The sequence below is a fragment of the Balaenoptera physalus genome (assembly GCF_965194825.1).
Source record: "Balaenoptera physalus genome assembly, chromosome: 3".
Classification (NCBI taxonomy): domain Eukaryota; kingdom Metazoa; phylum Chordata; class Mammalia; order Artiodactyla; family Balaenopteridae; genus Balaenoptera; species Balaenoptera physalus.
In genome coordinates this window covers 55,064,498-55,076,462 of record NC_138890.1, presented here as the reverse complement: position 1 = coordinate 55,076,462, position 11,965 = coordinate 55,064,498, and the positions used below count along the sequence as shown (strand labels likewise).

Here is an 11,965-nt window from a genome sequence, read left to right as displayed (position 1 = left end):
GCAGGCATCAGGAAAGCTCTGGTTTTAGAAGCACGCTATGGACCAAAGAAAATGAAATAACTTATTGCAGAATGACATGTTCCGAGGTTTATTACTAACCTGATAGAGCAAATGATTACAGGCCACTTAACACTGACGGATTGGCTGTAAACTGAGCATAGCAATGGGAGTGCCCCGCAGGAGATTATATCTGGGATGGGACAGGTAGCCACTCTTCTTCTTCGGAAAAAGGCCTTCTGTAGGAGGTGGGGCCTCCAGCACAACTTAAAGAGGGAACCGAGCTGGGGGCAACTTCTGCTGTGTCTACACCTAAACATGCAGTTGTCTTTATAACCTGTCACTAGTGCAGGATCTCTTCCCTACTTTTTCCTGATCGTTTCCGTTGGTCTAAATGGGCAGTCAAAGTTGGTCTCTGAATGGGTTAGAGAATCCCTTGGTAGGAGATATTAGACCAGAAGATAAACATCTTGATCCTAGTTAAGAAGATTAATAAATAATAATAAATATTATTGAGCTCCTACAATAAGCACAGCAGATAAAGATGAACAGCTTCTCAGCTGCATCCTCCCCAGCAACAGAGGTGAAGGGTGAAGAGCAGAGAGCAGGGCCACCAAGTGATGCTGGGGTCCCGGGATTACAGTCATGCTCTCGGGCATTTGCGAGAGATTGCTCGAGGCAAAATCAGGCCGCTGACCTATACGATTGCATTTTGCTTCCTTGTCCTAATGCTATTGTCCAAGAAGCAGTGGCTACTTTTAAATAGCGGGTTGGAGACTTCTTGCATCAGGATCACCAGAGGTGCTTGGAAAAATGAAAATTCTAGGTCCCTCTCCCAGGCCTCCTGAATCAGAATTTCCAGAATCTGGATTTTAGATAAGCTCCCTAAGTGATCCTGACCCACCTGAAACCTTAAGAACTGCTGTCCTTAAGGTCACCCTACCTATCCATAGATGGCTGTAATGACAGAAGTGTGGGGAAGGTGCAAATGACGGGGAGGAGGTCTTGCAGGAGGTGACAGACGGAGACAGGTGCAGGGGGCCATTCCCACCACCATTCCTGCGCTCTCCTTACAGGGAGAGAATGGTCAGGTTTTGGTTATCTGAAACGGTCTGTGGATGTTCTGTAAACCCCTCTAGTTATTGTAACTGCTTGACTTGACCTTTCCGAGGTTACTATCCACCTTGATTCTCTACGGCAGGGGTCCCCAACCCCCGGGCCATGGACAGATACGGGTCCGTGGCCTGTTAGGAACGGGGCTGCACAGCAGGTGAGAGGCAGACGGGCGGGAGAGCGAGCGAGCGAAGCTTCATCTGCGGCTCCCCTTCGCTCCTCATCGCTTGCATTACCACCTGAACCATACCTCCTGCTCCCCTCAACCTGTCCGTGGAAAAATTGTCTTCCACGAAACCGGTCCCTGGTGCCAAAAAGGTTGGGGACCACTGCTCTAGGGCCCTGTGGGCTGAGAACTTCAAAAGCCAGAGATTACTCTCAAGGCCCTCCGATGTTTCACAAGGAAGTTTCCAGAACAAAACCTAAGCTGGTGAGTCCTGCTGGTTAAGAAGATAGGCTCTAGACTCTAGACACTAGAGGGCTATGTGTCCTTGGACATCTTGTGCCTCAGTTTCCTCATCTGTACAGTGGGTTTACCACCAGGACCCTCCCCCTTGGGATGACGTAAGTAGCAAATGAGGTAATCCGTTCAAAGCTCTCAGCATGTGCCAGGAACAAAGTTCATACATGATACGTGTTAGCTCAGATATACACCCTGTCGGAAATACCGGGCCCCCAGGGGCACACCCAGCTGACAAGTCATCGTGGAAGGGTGAATGATAGGGGTGGAGAAAGTCGAGCTTACTCACGGGAACACAAAGAGCTGTGTGGGAGGGAGGCGGGGGGCGGAGGAAACGGCGTGATGCTGCTCGGGCCCCCGCTTGCACCGGGGCGGAAATCACGTGTGACGGGAAAGGAAAAGAAATGAAGGGAAGTGACACACTCTCTGTGCGCGTGTCTGTCATCCTGGATGAGCAATAGACATGATAAGAACCCTCAAGACCTGGCTGCATCATCAGATGAAGAATAAAAAAGCTTATTATTAGGGGAAATTGATGCTCTGCGAAACCAGAGCTTTGAGAACAAAGAGAATCCGACTGACATTTTGTGAGGCTGGGGAAGCATGTTTCATTCATGACTGGTTACAGGCTTTGGGGTCTTTTGTTTTCTTTTATTTCCTTGTTTTCTTGTCTCATTTTCTCCCCCAGGCTGAACCCTGGGTGTGGGAGGGGGGGGCTGTCTATAAAAAAACTCTTGAAGGGAGGTGTTGGGACGGGGAGGATTTCTTGTCAGGGAAATACACACAATCTGTATTTTGAAGGGCTTTATTTGAACTACCTAGAAAATACTTCAGAGGCAAGTCTGTACAACATCATCAATAAACTCAACCTTACACTTTTCAAAGGAGGCACTTCAGGGGGTGGAGGAGGGCATGGGTGTAGCTTTCAGGCTGGGATTCAAACATGGTTCACATTAAGTTGACTGGCTGTGTGACCTTGGGGAAATCACTTAACCTCTCTGAGCCTCCATTTCCTCATCTGTAAAATGGGGTCATGGTTGTCACTAATCTTACAGAGTTGTTGTGAGAAATAAGGCCGGGTGGTGATGTAGAGCAAGCCCTCAGAGAAAGGGCACTGTCCGCGTTGATGTCACTGTTGTTACTATCCATAAGAGGTTTTGGGAGCAACAACAGAAACCAACATAAAATCAAGATGTTCCCTGGTTTACAATCGTAGCAGCATTCAGGAAATTCACAAAACACCTGTTTCAACCCTAGCAACAATGGGAGCCATTTCCAGATTTATTTTGTCAGTTCCCGTTTCTTTTTGAAAAAGCTCCTATTTCCAGGGCCAGAAGTCTTCAGAGCCCACATCTCCTTCAAGTTACAGAACGGCATTATTGTGTCAAGACAGGCGAATTCTCCACAGAAGATGCCTGCTGCCCCACCCACGCACCCACCACCAGCGACCAATTCCCAAGTCTCCTTTCTTCCCCAGAGTTGATCCCCAAGGCACAAAGAGCTCAGAAAGGAAAGCAATTCTTATTGTTCTTCCTCAGCTTTTCCTGTTTTTTCAACCCATGAATTTGTGTTGTCATGTTCCAGTCTCCCCAGAGCTGTGGATTACTTTAAGGACATTTCAGAAAGAGAAGCAGCGTAAGAATGAAAGTGTGCAGAATACAGACAAGAACCGTGATCCAAAGAAAGGAAACACACCCTCTCACTGACTCACTAAATCGTTCCATAAACCCTGATGGAACGAATCTCCACTGAGTGGCAGGCCCTGTGCCAGGGGCTGGACGATGAAGAGAAGAGAACATGGTCCGTGATCTAGAAGTGCACAGTCTACAAGGGAGACAGGGATACCTGACCACGGCAGGGGAGAGAGGAGGGGCAGCTGTCTCATCCTCAGCATTGCCCCGGTGATCGATACCTCCTGATGAGATTATTGGGTTTGTGTCCCACAGACCAGCCTCAGGAGCAGGTAGCGAACACCCAGGGACCTCCCCAAACACCTGCCCATCCCTCACCTGTCTCCACGCCCGAGCTCCCTCATGAGTCTTCATTTTGGAATAAGGCACCATCCCTTGGTCGAATGCCAGTAGCCCTAGGAGCTGTCATCATCAGCCAAACCAAAACCACTTTCCTTAATTCCCTTAAACAGAACTTTACAGTTTACAAAACATTTTGCATTTATTATCTGGTGGTAGGGCAGGCAGTTTTGTCCCCACTGTACAGACGAGGAAGTTAAAGAATTAGCCTATGGCCTCAAAGCTCAAAGGTAACAAATCTGGGGTCTGAACCAGGTCTTCTGCCTCCAAGTCTAGGGAGCCGGCCAGGATCATCACTATTTCCTAGTACCTAAGGCCTAAGTTACTCTTTCCTCTCAAAAGTAGATATTTTGTGGTTGTGATGGAGAAAACTGACTTAGCATAGACTTAATAATACCTTACTCTGCATTCTCCAAAGAGTTCCATGGAAAGAGGGGCTGAGAATTCTCATGTCCTTCAGTACTCAAGCAGACCTTGCCCGGGGCCATGGGCACAGGGCAAGGTCAGGTGGCAGGAAACAGCTAGGAATAATGACCAGTTTCTGGATGGTTACCCTGTGCCCAGCATTCTGCAGCGGACTTCAGCTACATCGCCCGAATGTCCCTACTCTTCCCCTGTTCCCACCTGTGTCACTTCCACTCCCATTATTTAGGGATTTCCCCGCACACAGAAGGAGAACCTTCGGAACAAGTCCCCTTGTGTTCTTCCTTAATAACTGCTACCCACTCACAAGTCCCTGTGGGAATTACTTTGTCATCTCCATGGATGCTGTGGCCTCCATGAAAACACTGCTTTCCTGCCCAGGTTGCTGCCTCTTGGGACCTCAAAACTTTGAGAGGTAAAACAGACCCAGGTTCCCTTGTGTTTTCACTGCACCCCTGGCGCCATGTGTAAGCCCTTTCCCCAACTCTGCATTTTGTCACCTTGGCCTCTGAGCCACTGAGTGTCCCGCACTACCTGGGGAGAACAGATCCTTCAGCTTATGGCTCTAACTCCTGCCTTACGGGGGCTGAGCCGCAGTTCCCCAGGTCAGGCAGGGTCATACTCCCCACAGGCCATCCTCTGTCCCTGTGTCCCCATTTCTTTCCCCTTCTCTTTCAATCCAAAACCATATAAACAAATTGGAGAAAACGGAGAATCTAGCCCCACAAACCAACTGAACATTGCTGGATGATTCTGTAAACGTGACAGCTCAGGGGGGCATGCAGCTGTTGGTCCCAATCCTAAACTCTTAAAAATCGCCCCGGTAGAAACAATAGCTGTCATTTATTGTCCTCACATACTTATCTAAATAACCCTCACAAAGACTCTTTGGAATAAGTACTACTACTGCCCTCAATTTAGATTAAGAAAATGGGAGTTTAGAAAGTCATCTGTTAAGGTTACTCTCTCCAAGCCAGAAAGTGAAGAGATGGGCCCCATCCATCTGACCCCAGAACCTAAACTCTTAACACTAACGTGACACTGAGTTCCCCACCTTGGCTGTGTTTGAAAGGCTTGCAGATTCAGGTAGAATTTCTTATGACTTGATTGCTTCTAGAAACAATGACAGAGGAGAGTTTAAGTATTGGGTGGATGGATGGGGGGAGAAGCTGTTAATTTTAGATCTGTAATTCAGGCTGCTCACGAAGTGACAGAGGTGCCACCATGGCCCTTATCTTTGCCATCCACCTTCTAAAATAAAAGAGTCAGGGCCCATGACTTCCTCAGTGGGAAGATCCATCTTTATGTACTTAAAAACCTTAGGGATCATGGGGTTTGTTTTTTTTTTTTTTTTTACAAGTTACTAAAAGAAATTCTGGCCTGTGGAACTCCCCTGTCATTTTCCAGAATTTCCCTGAAATGTGCCCTTAACACCTGGTAGGGAGTCTTGTGCAATAGGAGAATGTTCCAGAAATGTGTTTTTTAATCCAGACACGTCCCAAGGGGTCAAGGCTGATAAAACTGTATTGACGCCTGGTCAGTCCAGGCCCCTCCTTCCTGTGTCTGCGTCACACAGGTGTCCTCAGCGGCAAAGGTAGTTTCCAACCCCCTAGAGTACTAAATTCTTTCTCCTCACTGCTTATAGTAGTTCTACTTAAATTCAAAATTAAGCGATTATTTGACATAGCCAAAATAAGGGCCCCCAAATTAGATTAATAGCCAAGCGGTGGCAACTACTTTATGACCCCTACCCAAAAATACAAAAGGTGATGGTAGCTCACATCCATCTGGTATTGACAGGCTGCCCTGTTGTCAAAGTGTGGCCTGGGACCACCACACCAGCACTGCCTGGGAACTGGTTAGAAATGCAAATCCTCAGCCTCCCCCAAGACTTCAAGAATCAGAACCCCTGAGGATGGAGTCTAGCGGTCTGTTTTAGCAAGATGTCTGGGTGATTCTGATTCTCTACGGTTTGGGAGCCCTGCCTTACTTCGCTGAGTCTTTACAACGACCGTGGAAGACGTAGGAAGTATTGGGTATCACTGTTCCCGTTTCATAGAGAAGAAACCTAAGTCTGAAATTACTGAGGGACTTCCCTGGTGGTGCAGTGGATAAGACTCTGCACTCCCAATGCAGGGGGTCCGGGTTCGATCCCTCCCTGGTCAGGGAACTAGATCCCACATGCATGCCACAACTAAGAGTTCGCATGCCACAACTAAGGAGCCTGCCTGCCGCGACTAAGACCCAGCGCAACCAAATTAATGAATTAATTAAAACAACAACACATAAAAACAAATACACATTACTTTAAAATAAATTTAAAAATAAAATAAAAATATGGAGTCACCTGTCCAAAGCGAGTAGTAACACCAGGATTGGAATACAAGGCATTCTGCTCCCAAAGTTCTCACTTCTCTGAACATGTGTTTCCTTACTGGTGAAAAGTAAGCAGGACAGAGAGTCAGGGAGACAAATGGCTATTCCTGTGAAAACCAATTAAAAGTAACTTTAGTCCAGGGTCGGGAGAGAAATTAACATCTATTGAACATCAGGTATGTGTCAGTCACTATACACCAACATCTCACCCCATTTAATTGTCACAGAAGCCCAGGCTAGGTGGGCACTCTGAAATCAGATCAGGTAAGGTAAACAACTTTCCCAGGCTTCACAGCTAAGTAAGTTGCAGAGGAGAATCTGAATCCTGCTTACTCTGCCTCTAAAATCCTTACAGCCTCCCTGAGGCACGCTTACACATTCAGCATATGCATGTGTCCTGATGGCAAAAAAGACAAGAAAGCCAGGGATGAATGCATAGGCAGCAGCAAATGAGGTCACCCTGCTCCAGGGGTGAAAAACCACCTCGACAGCAATTGTGGGGCTTTCACAGCGTCACCAGTCAACCCAGCCTGTTCCTCCCTCCCTCCCCTCCCTTCTCTCTCTCTCAGAAACCACCGACTTTTCCCTTTCACCTTGTGAGACAGGGAAGTCAAGTTATTACCAAATTAAACATGTTTATTCTCTTCCTATTGATTGAGGATTCATCTACCTTTCTGGGGAAGCATGGCCTTTTGCGGGTAATGGTACCAGAAATGGCATGAATTGCCAGTTGAAATCCTAGCAATATTCAGCAAGGATTATCATAATGTTATGGATGCCTTTAACCAGCTCCCCGCTCAGAATACATACACACCCTCGAAACTGGTTTGGAATTTACCAGCAACCTTCCAAGTTGATGGGTTAATTAACTTGCAGGCAATGTATGACATGTCATGAAACGTCTAAAGTCAAGCAGCACGGAAGGTATAAAACTTAAAGCTACAGCTTCTCACCCATCATTTTGTAGAGTTTGTCTTTTTTTAAACACTTGCTGTTTCTTTTCACTTAATAAAAACAAAAACAAAAAACCAGTATTTCCCACCCCACACCCCTTGGTTCATAGAATCAAGGGAACACAAAATGAAAACTCTGGGTGAAAATATTTGTTGACATAAATACATAAGACAGCCCCCAAACCTCCCTGGCTTAAAACCAGTCGTTGGCTTTCACGTGCTTTTGGGATGGAGCCCAGGCATCCCATGCTGCTCTATCAAGCGCTTGTGATCGCGCGGCTGCCCACGCTCATCCCAAAGCCTGACAGCTCCTGCCACAAACCCAGCACTCAGGCTCTACAGAGCACGGGCTGTTCCCAGAAGGTCCCGGGTCCTCTCCTGCCTTCATGCCTTTACACCTGTGGATCTCTCAACAGCCCCTTCCACTTCTTTACCAGGCTAACTCCTCCTGTTCATCTCTCCAGACTCAGCCCACGTGCTACCTCTCTAGGCAAGTCTTCCCTAACTTCCACTGGAGTCTCCCGAGGCATCATGTGCTGACCCTCACCGCACTACGTCTCACACGATTTTACATCAGTCTATTTATGTGGTGCTGGGAACTCCATGCAAATATCTCACTGCTCTCAAGACCCAACAAAGGGCCAGACACATAGTAAGCACTCAGAACATCTTTGTTGAATGAAAGAGTGAATGAATGAATGAAAGATGATCACTCAGCTACTCATTTTCCCACAAACTCTGGGCACATCATGGAAATTGAGAGAGATGATCGTTCCCTTCCTTAAAATGCTGCTTCCACACCAAGGACCCATACGGTCCGACATAGCCAGAAGTATCTCAAGGCTGCAGAAACCCTAGTCCAAAGCAGTATCCAGATGAGCTCATTATCTAGATGAACCCAGGGGTATCCACCAAACTCAAGATACTTGCGATCAGTAACAAAACCAAAGCTAGGCCAAAATCCTGAAACTGGTTCCAGTCTGAAATGGTCTGGAAACTCACTTTGGTTCAGACCTTTCTAGCATAAGGCCAGTGTAAGTATGTTTGTGTGTTTGTATTCATCATAAAAGCAGTAGATAGAAAAGAAAGCTCCACCACTCTAAAGCCCAGCTGCCAGGAAGGGGACGGGTACGTGCAGCTGTGAGCTCGAGAGCTACCTGGAGTCCAAGAGCAGGCCTAGGTCCCAGCACCCTGCGTGCACCGAGCCTCTATGCTGGGCCATGGGAACCCCAAAGCCTCGGGTCCTACCTTGGCCTGTGTGGCAGCTGGACCTGGGGCAGCCGTAGGGCGTGGCCTGCCTGGACCAGAGCCGCATGTGCCTCTGCATCACTTTGAAGAATGGTTTGCGGCAGGATGCCCAGCAGGAGGACTTCCGCATCTTCCAGCCTGGGCCAAGGCTAGAGGTCCTAATACCCTGAGAAGGATAAACCCAACCTGCTGACCCAGAAGAGGAATTTCCGGTCCGCCCTAAACCAGAAGGAAGCATTTTATTGCATTTGGCCTAGGACAGAGCAAGGACCCCCAGGATCTGCACTAGATCTACGAGTTTGTGACCTCAGGAGTTGGGGACTTTCCTGCGCCAGATACCTCTCCAGACACCAGTGGCAGGTGTGGTACCTCTGACGCCCAGGAGGAGTTCCTGAGTGACATGGGCTTGGCCCCATCACCAGATGGGGGCCCTCGAGCCTGGGTGTGGACCCTGAGCACTCTCCTCAGCTTTTGCTGAGCCCCACCTTAAACATCCCTGTTCCCTGCCCTAACTCGGACCCCGCTCCCACTCCCCAAAACCCACTGAGGCATCTTGCCTGAGGAAGATGAGTACCAGTTGTGGCATGGGAGGGGCTGGAGCTGGGGTGATGGCCCCTTACACTCTCTCTTCTCTCTCTCTTAATATTGCTGCTATCACTGCTCAGAGTGGAAGTTCAAGGGGACCACCTCCTACCTGGGTACCAAGTCTTCCAGCAGACTGTCTTCTGCCCCAGGGGCCTGTGGCTGGTGGGGTCAGATGCAGGAGACAGGACACTGCTTGGATAGCCAATAAGACTGTCAGACCCCAGGGTATGACAGGCTACACGAGGCTGTGCTGAGCTGCCTTGCAGCGGGGTGGGGGGAGGAAGCGGGGAGATCTGCAGAGAGCCTGGCAGCAGCTCTGGGCCCAGAGGCTGGGGCACTGCCACTGGTACTGGGCCATGGGCTAGACCGCCTTCCTGATGGTGGTCACCAGCACGATGGCGAGGTCCCCAAGGGCAAGAAAGGAGGCACGTTCCACCTGGAAACTTTTGTGGCAGACCTGATCATCTTCAGGGAAGGAAGCAGACACCATCTACACCCTGTAATTCTCTTGCTGGGGAGTCGTGGTCCCAGGACCAGCTGTCTGTCAAGAGGCTCCTAGTGGTCAAGGTTGTTCCCATGTGCCTCAACACCCTGCCAGATATGGCCCATTTAGAGGGTACCTCCTCACTGGGGCATACCTTGGACCCTGCACATTTCCAACAGCCACTTACTCTCCCTCACCTTGAACCAGTACAAGGCTTATCTCCAAGACCTGGTCAAGGACATGGATTTCTAGGTCACTGGGAAGGCCTGAGCCCTTGCTCATCATGGGTATAGGTCCCTCAGCCCTCACCTCGACCAAGAAACGGGTTCTTGAGACAGGCCAAAAACCCCTCAAACATAAAGCAACATATAGAGAGTGGAAATTGGCCCATAATATGATTCTCCAGAGAGAGCCATTGCTAAGAGTATTTTAGAGGTTGACATGCTGTGAGCCCACAAGACAAAATCCAGTTTAAAATATTTTTTAAAATATTTCTATTAGTTGCCACAAAATAAAAATCAAAAGGTTCATGTAACTGAGATATTTTTGTGAAGCTCTGAAGGTGGCAGAGAAGGAAATAGACTACCACAAAGTAGCACGAAAAGTTACAGCTTTTCTTGGAAAATCCAAAAATCTACCAACCCATTAGCAATGATTATCTGAAGCTGAGTGGTGCCAGTTGATTTCACATAGGGTGTGCTCTCAAGGTTGTCACAGTACCTACCTGACCCATTTATAAAACCAGTCTGGCCCCCATATGCATTTGAGTTTGCAATCATTGATGTCTATCCTTTCAAAACCCTTCTGTAGTATGAGTATTATGAACACTGCCTACAATTTTCTCTTTTTCATTGTATCTATCTATGTATTCCTCTGTATGACCACATTATGGTATATATAAACAATCCCTTCCTGATGGATATTTCTCATTAATTACAAAGAAGGTAACAGTAAAAACCCTTATATGTATCTTTGTATATTTGGGCATTTCTCTTGAATAAACTTCTAAATGTGAAATTACTGAGTAAAAGGGAACACATATTTAAAATTTCAATAGATAATGCCAAAATACTGAAGTTGGTTTAGAATTCAAGCCATTTTTTGCCCCAAACAAGGAGCAAGGAGTAGTTGAGTTTAGAGACAGGCACCAGAGATGAACTGTCCAACTCACAGACATAGAGAACAGATTTGTGGTTGTCAGGGGGAGGGGGGTGGGGGAGGGATGGATTGGGAGTTTGGGATTAGCAGATGCGAACTATTATATATAGAATGGATAAACAGCAAGGTCCTACTGTATAGCACAGGGAACTAGATTCAATATCCTGTGATAAACCATAATGGAAAAGAATATGAAAAAGAATGTATACATGTGTAACTGAATCACTTTGCTGTACAGCAGAAATTAACACAACAGTGTAAATCAACTATACTTCGATAAAAAAAAAATTTTTTTAAAGAGATGAACTGTCCAACATGTGAGCCCTCTTCTTCAATAACCATACTCCTATACTCCTAATCTACCCATAGAAGATTTCCACAAAGATAATATTGCAAATGGAAAAGGCAGATGCAGCAGGACAAATATATTTTAGAGTTCTAGCTGACAAGTTATTTCACAGTCATAAATTGGGTGTGAAAACAAAATGAGATAATAATTCTGGTTATATTTATGGAATTCTCCATTTGTTGTTAAAAACAAAAGGAATTTTTATCCAAATATATTGACTAGTCTTTATTTAGTTTTTGGTACTTCTCATTGTTTCATCTAAAAAACATACCCCCTATATTTTCTCCATTTATGTTTCAGGCTTATTTCCATTTCTGTTCCTTGTAGATTAACCCGATGTTACTGTGTGTAGGCTGCTTATGTTTCCAAGGTTTGGGCTCTACTGAGTGGAACTAAAAATAAAAATCTCGGATCAAATTTACAATAAGGAATTGACAAAAATAGCGTCTTTTTTTCTATGATAAATGTAGCAAATGGCATGACTTGAAGGTTAAGAGTAGAGATTGCCTAGGCATAAGTCTTGACGTTCCCCCAAGCACTAGCTGGGGCAAAACATAAACCTCTCTAAGACTGTCTCCTAATCTATTAAGATTGGAGTAATACTAGGGTTATAGTTCTTTGCGCAGAATCTGGCACAAAATAATGTTCATTGTTATTGTTTATTCTAACATAATAGCAAGCCCCCGCCCCCTTTTAAAGTCTATAAGATGCTACAACGCTCAAGACCACTGCGGCTACTCTGTGAGTTGACAATCATGTAATGGCCAAATCGGAATGAATGACTCCTTC

The 11,965-nt window shown here is 46.7% G+C and overlaps 1 pseudogene across 1 annotated transcript; it reads left to right on the top strand.

Annotated features, from left to right (window-relative positions):
• The first annotated feature begins 4,877 nt into the window (after nucleotides 1-4,877).
• On the top strand, nucleotides 4,878-11,119 carry LOC309657691 (interferon regulatory factor 3 pseudogene; annotated as a pseudogene). The gene is made up of 2 exons: nucleotides 4,878-9,155; nucleotides 9,216-11,119. The product of its transcript is annotated as an interferon regulatory factor 3 pseudogene (transcript).
• The last annotated feature ends 846 nt before the right edge of the window (nucleotides 11,120-11,965 follow it).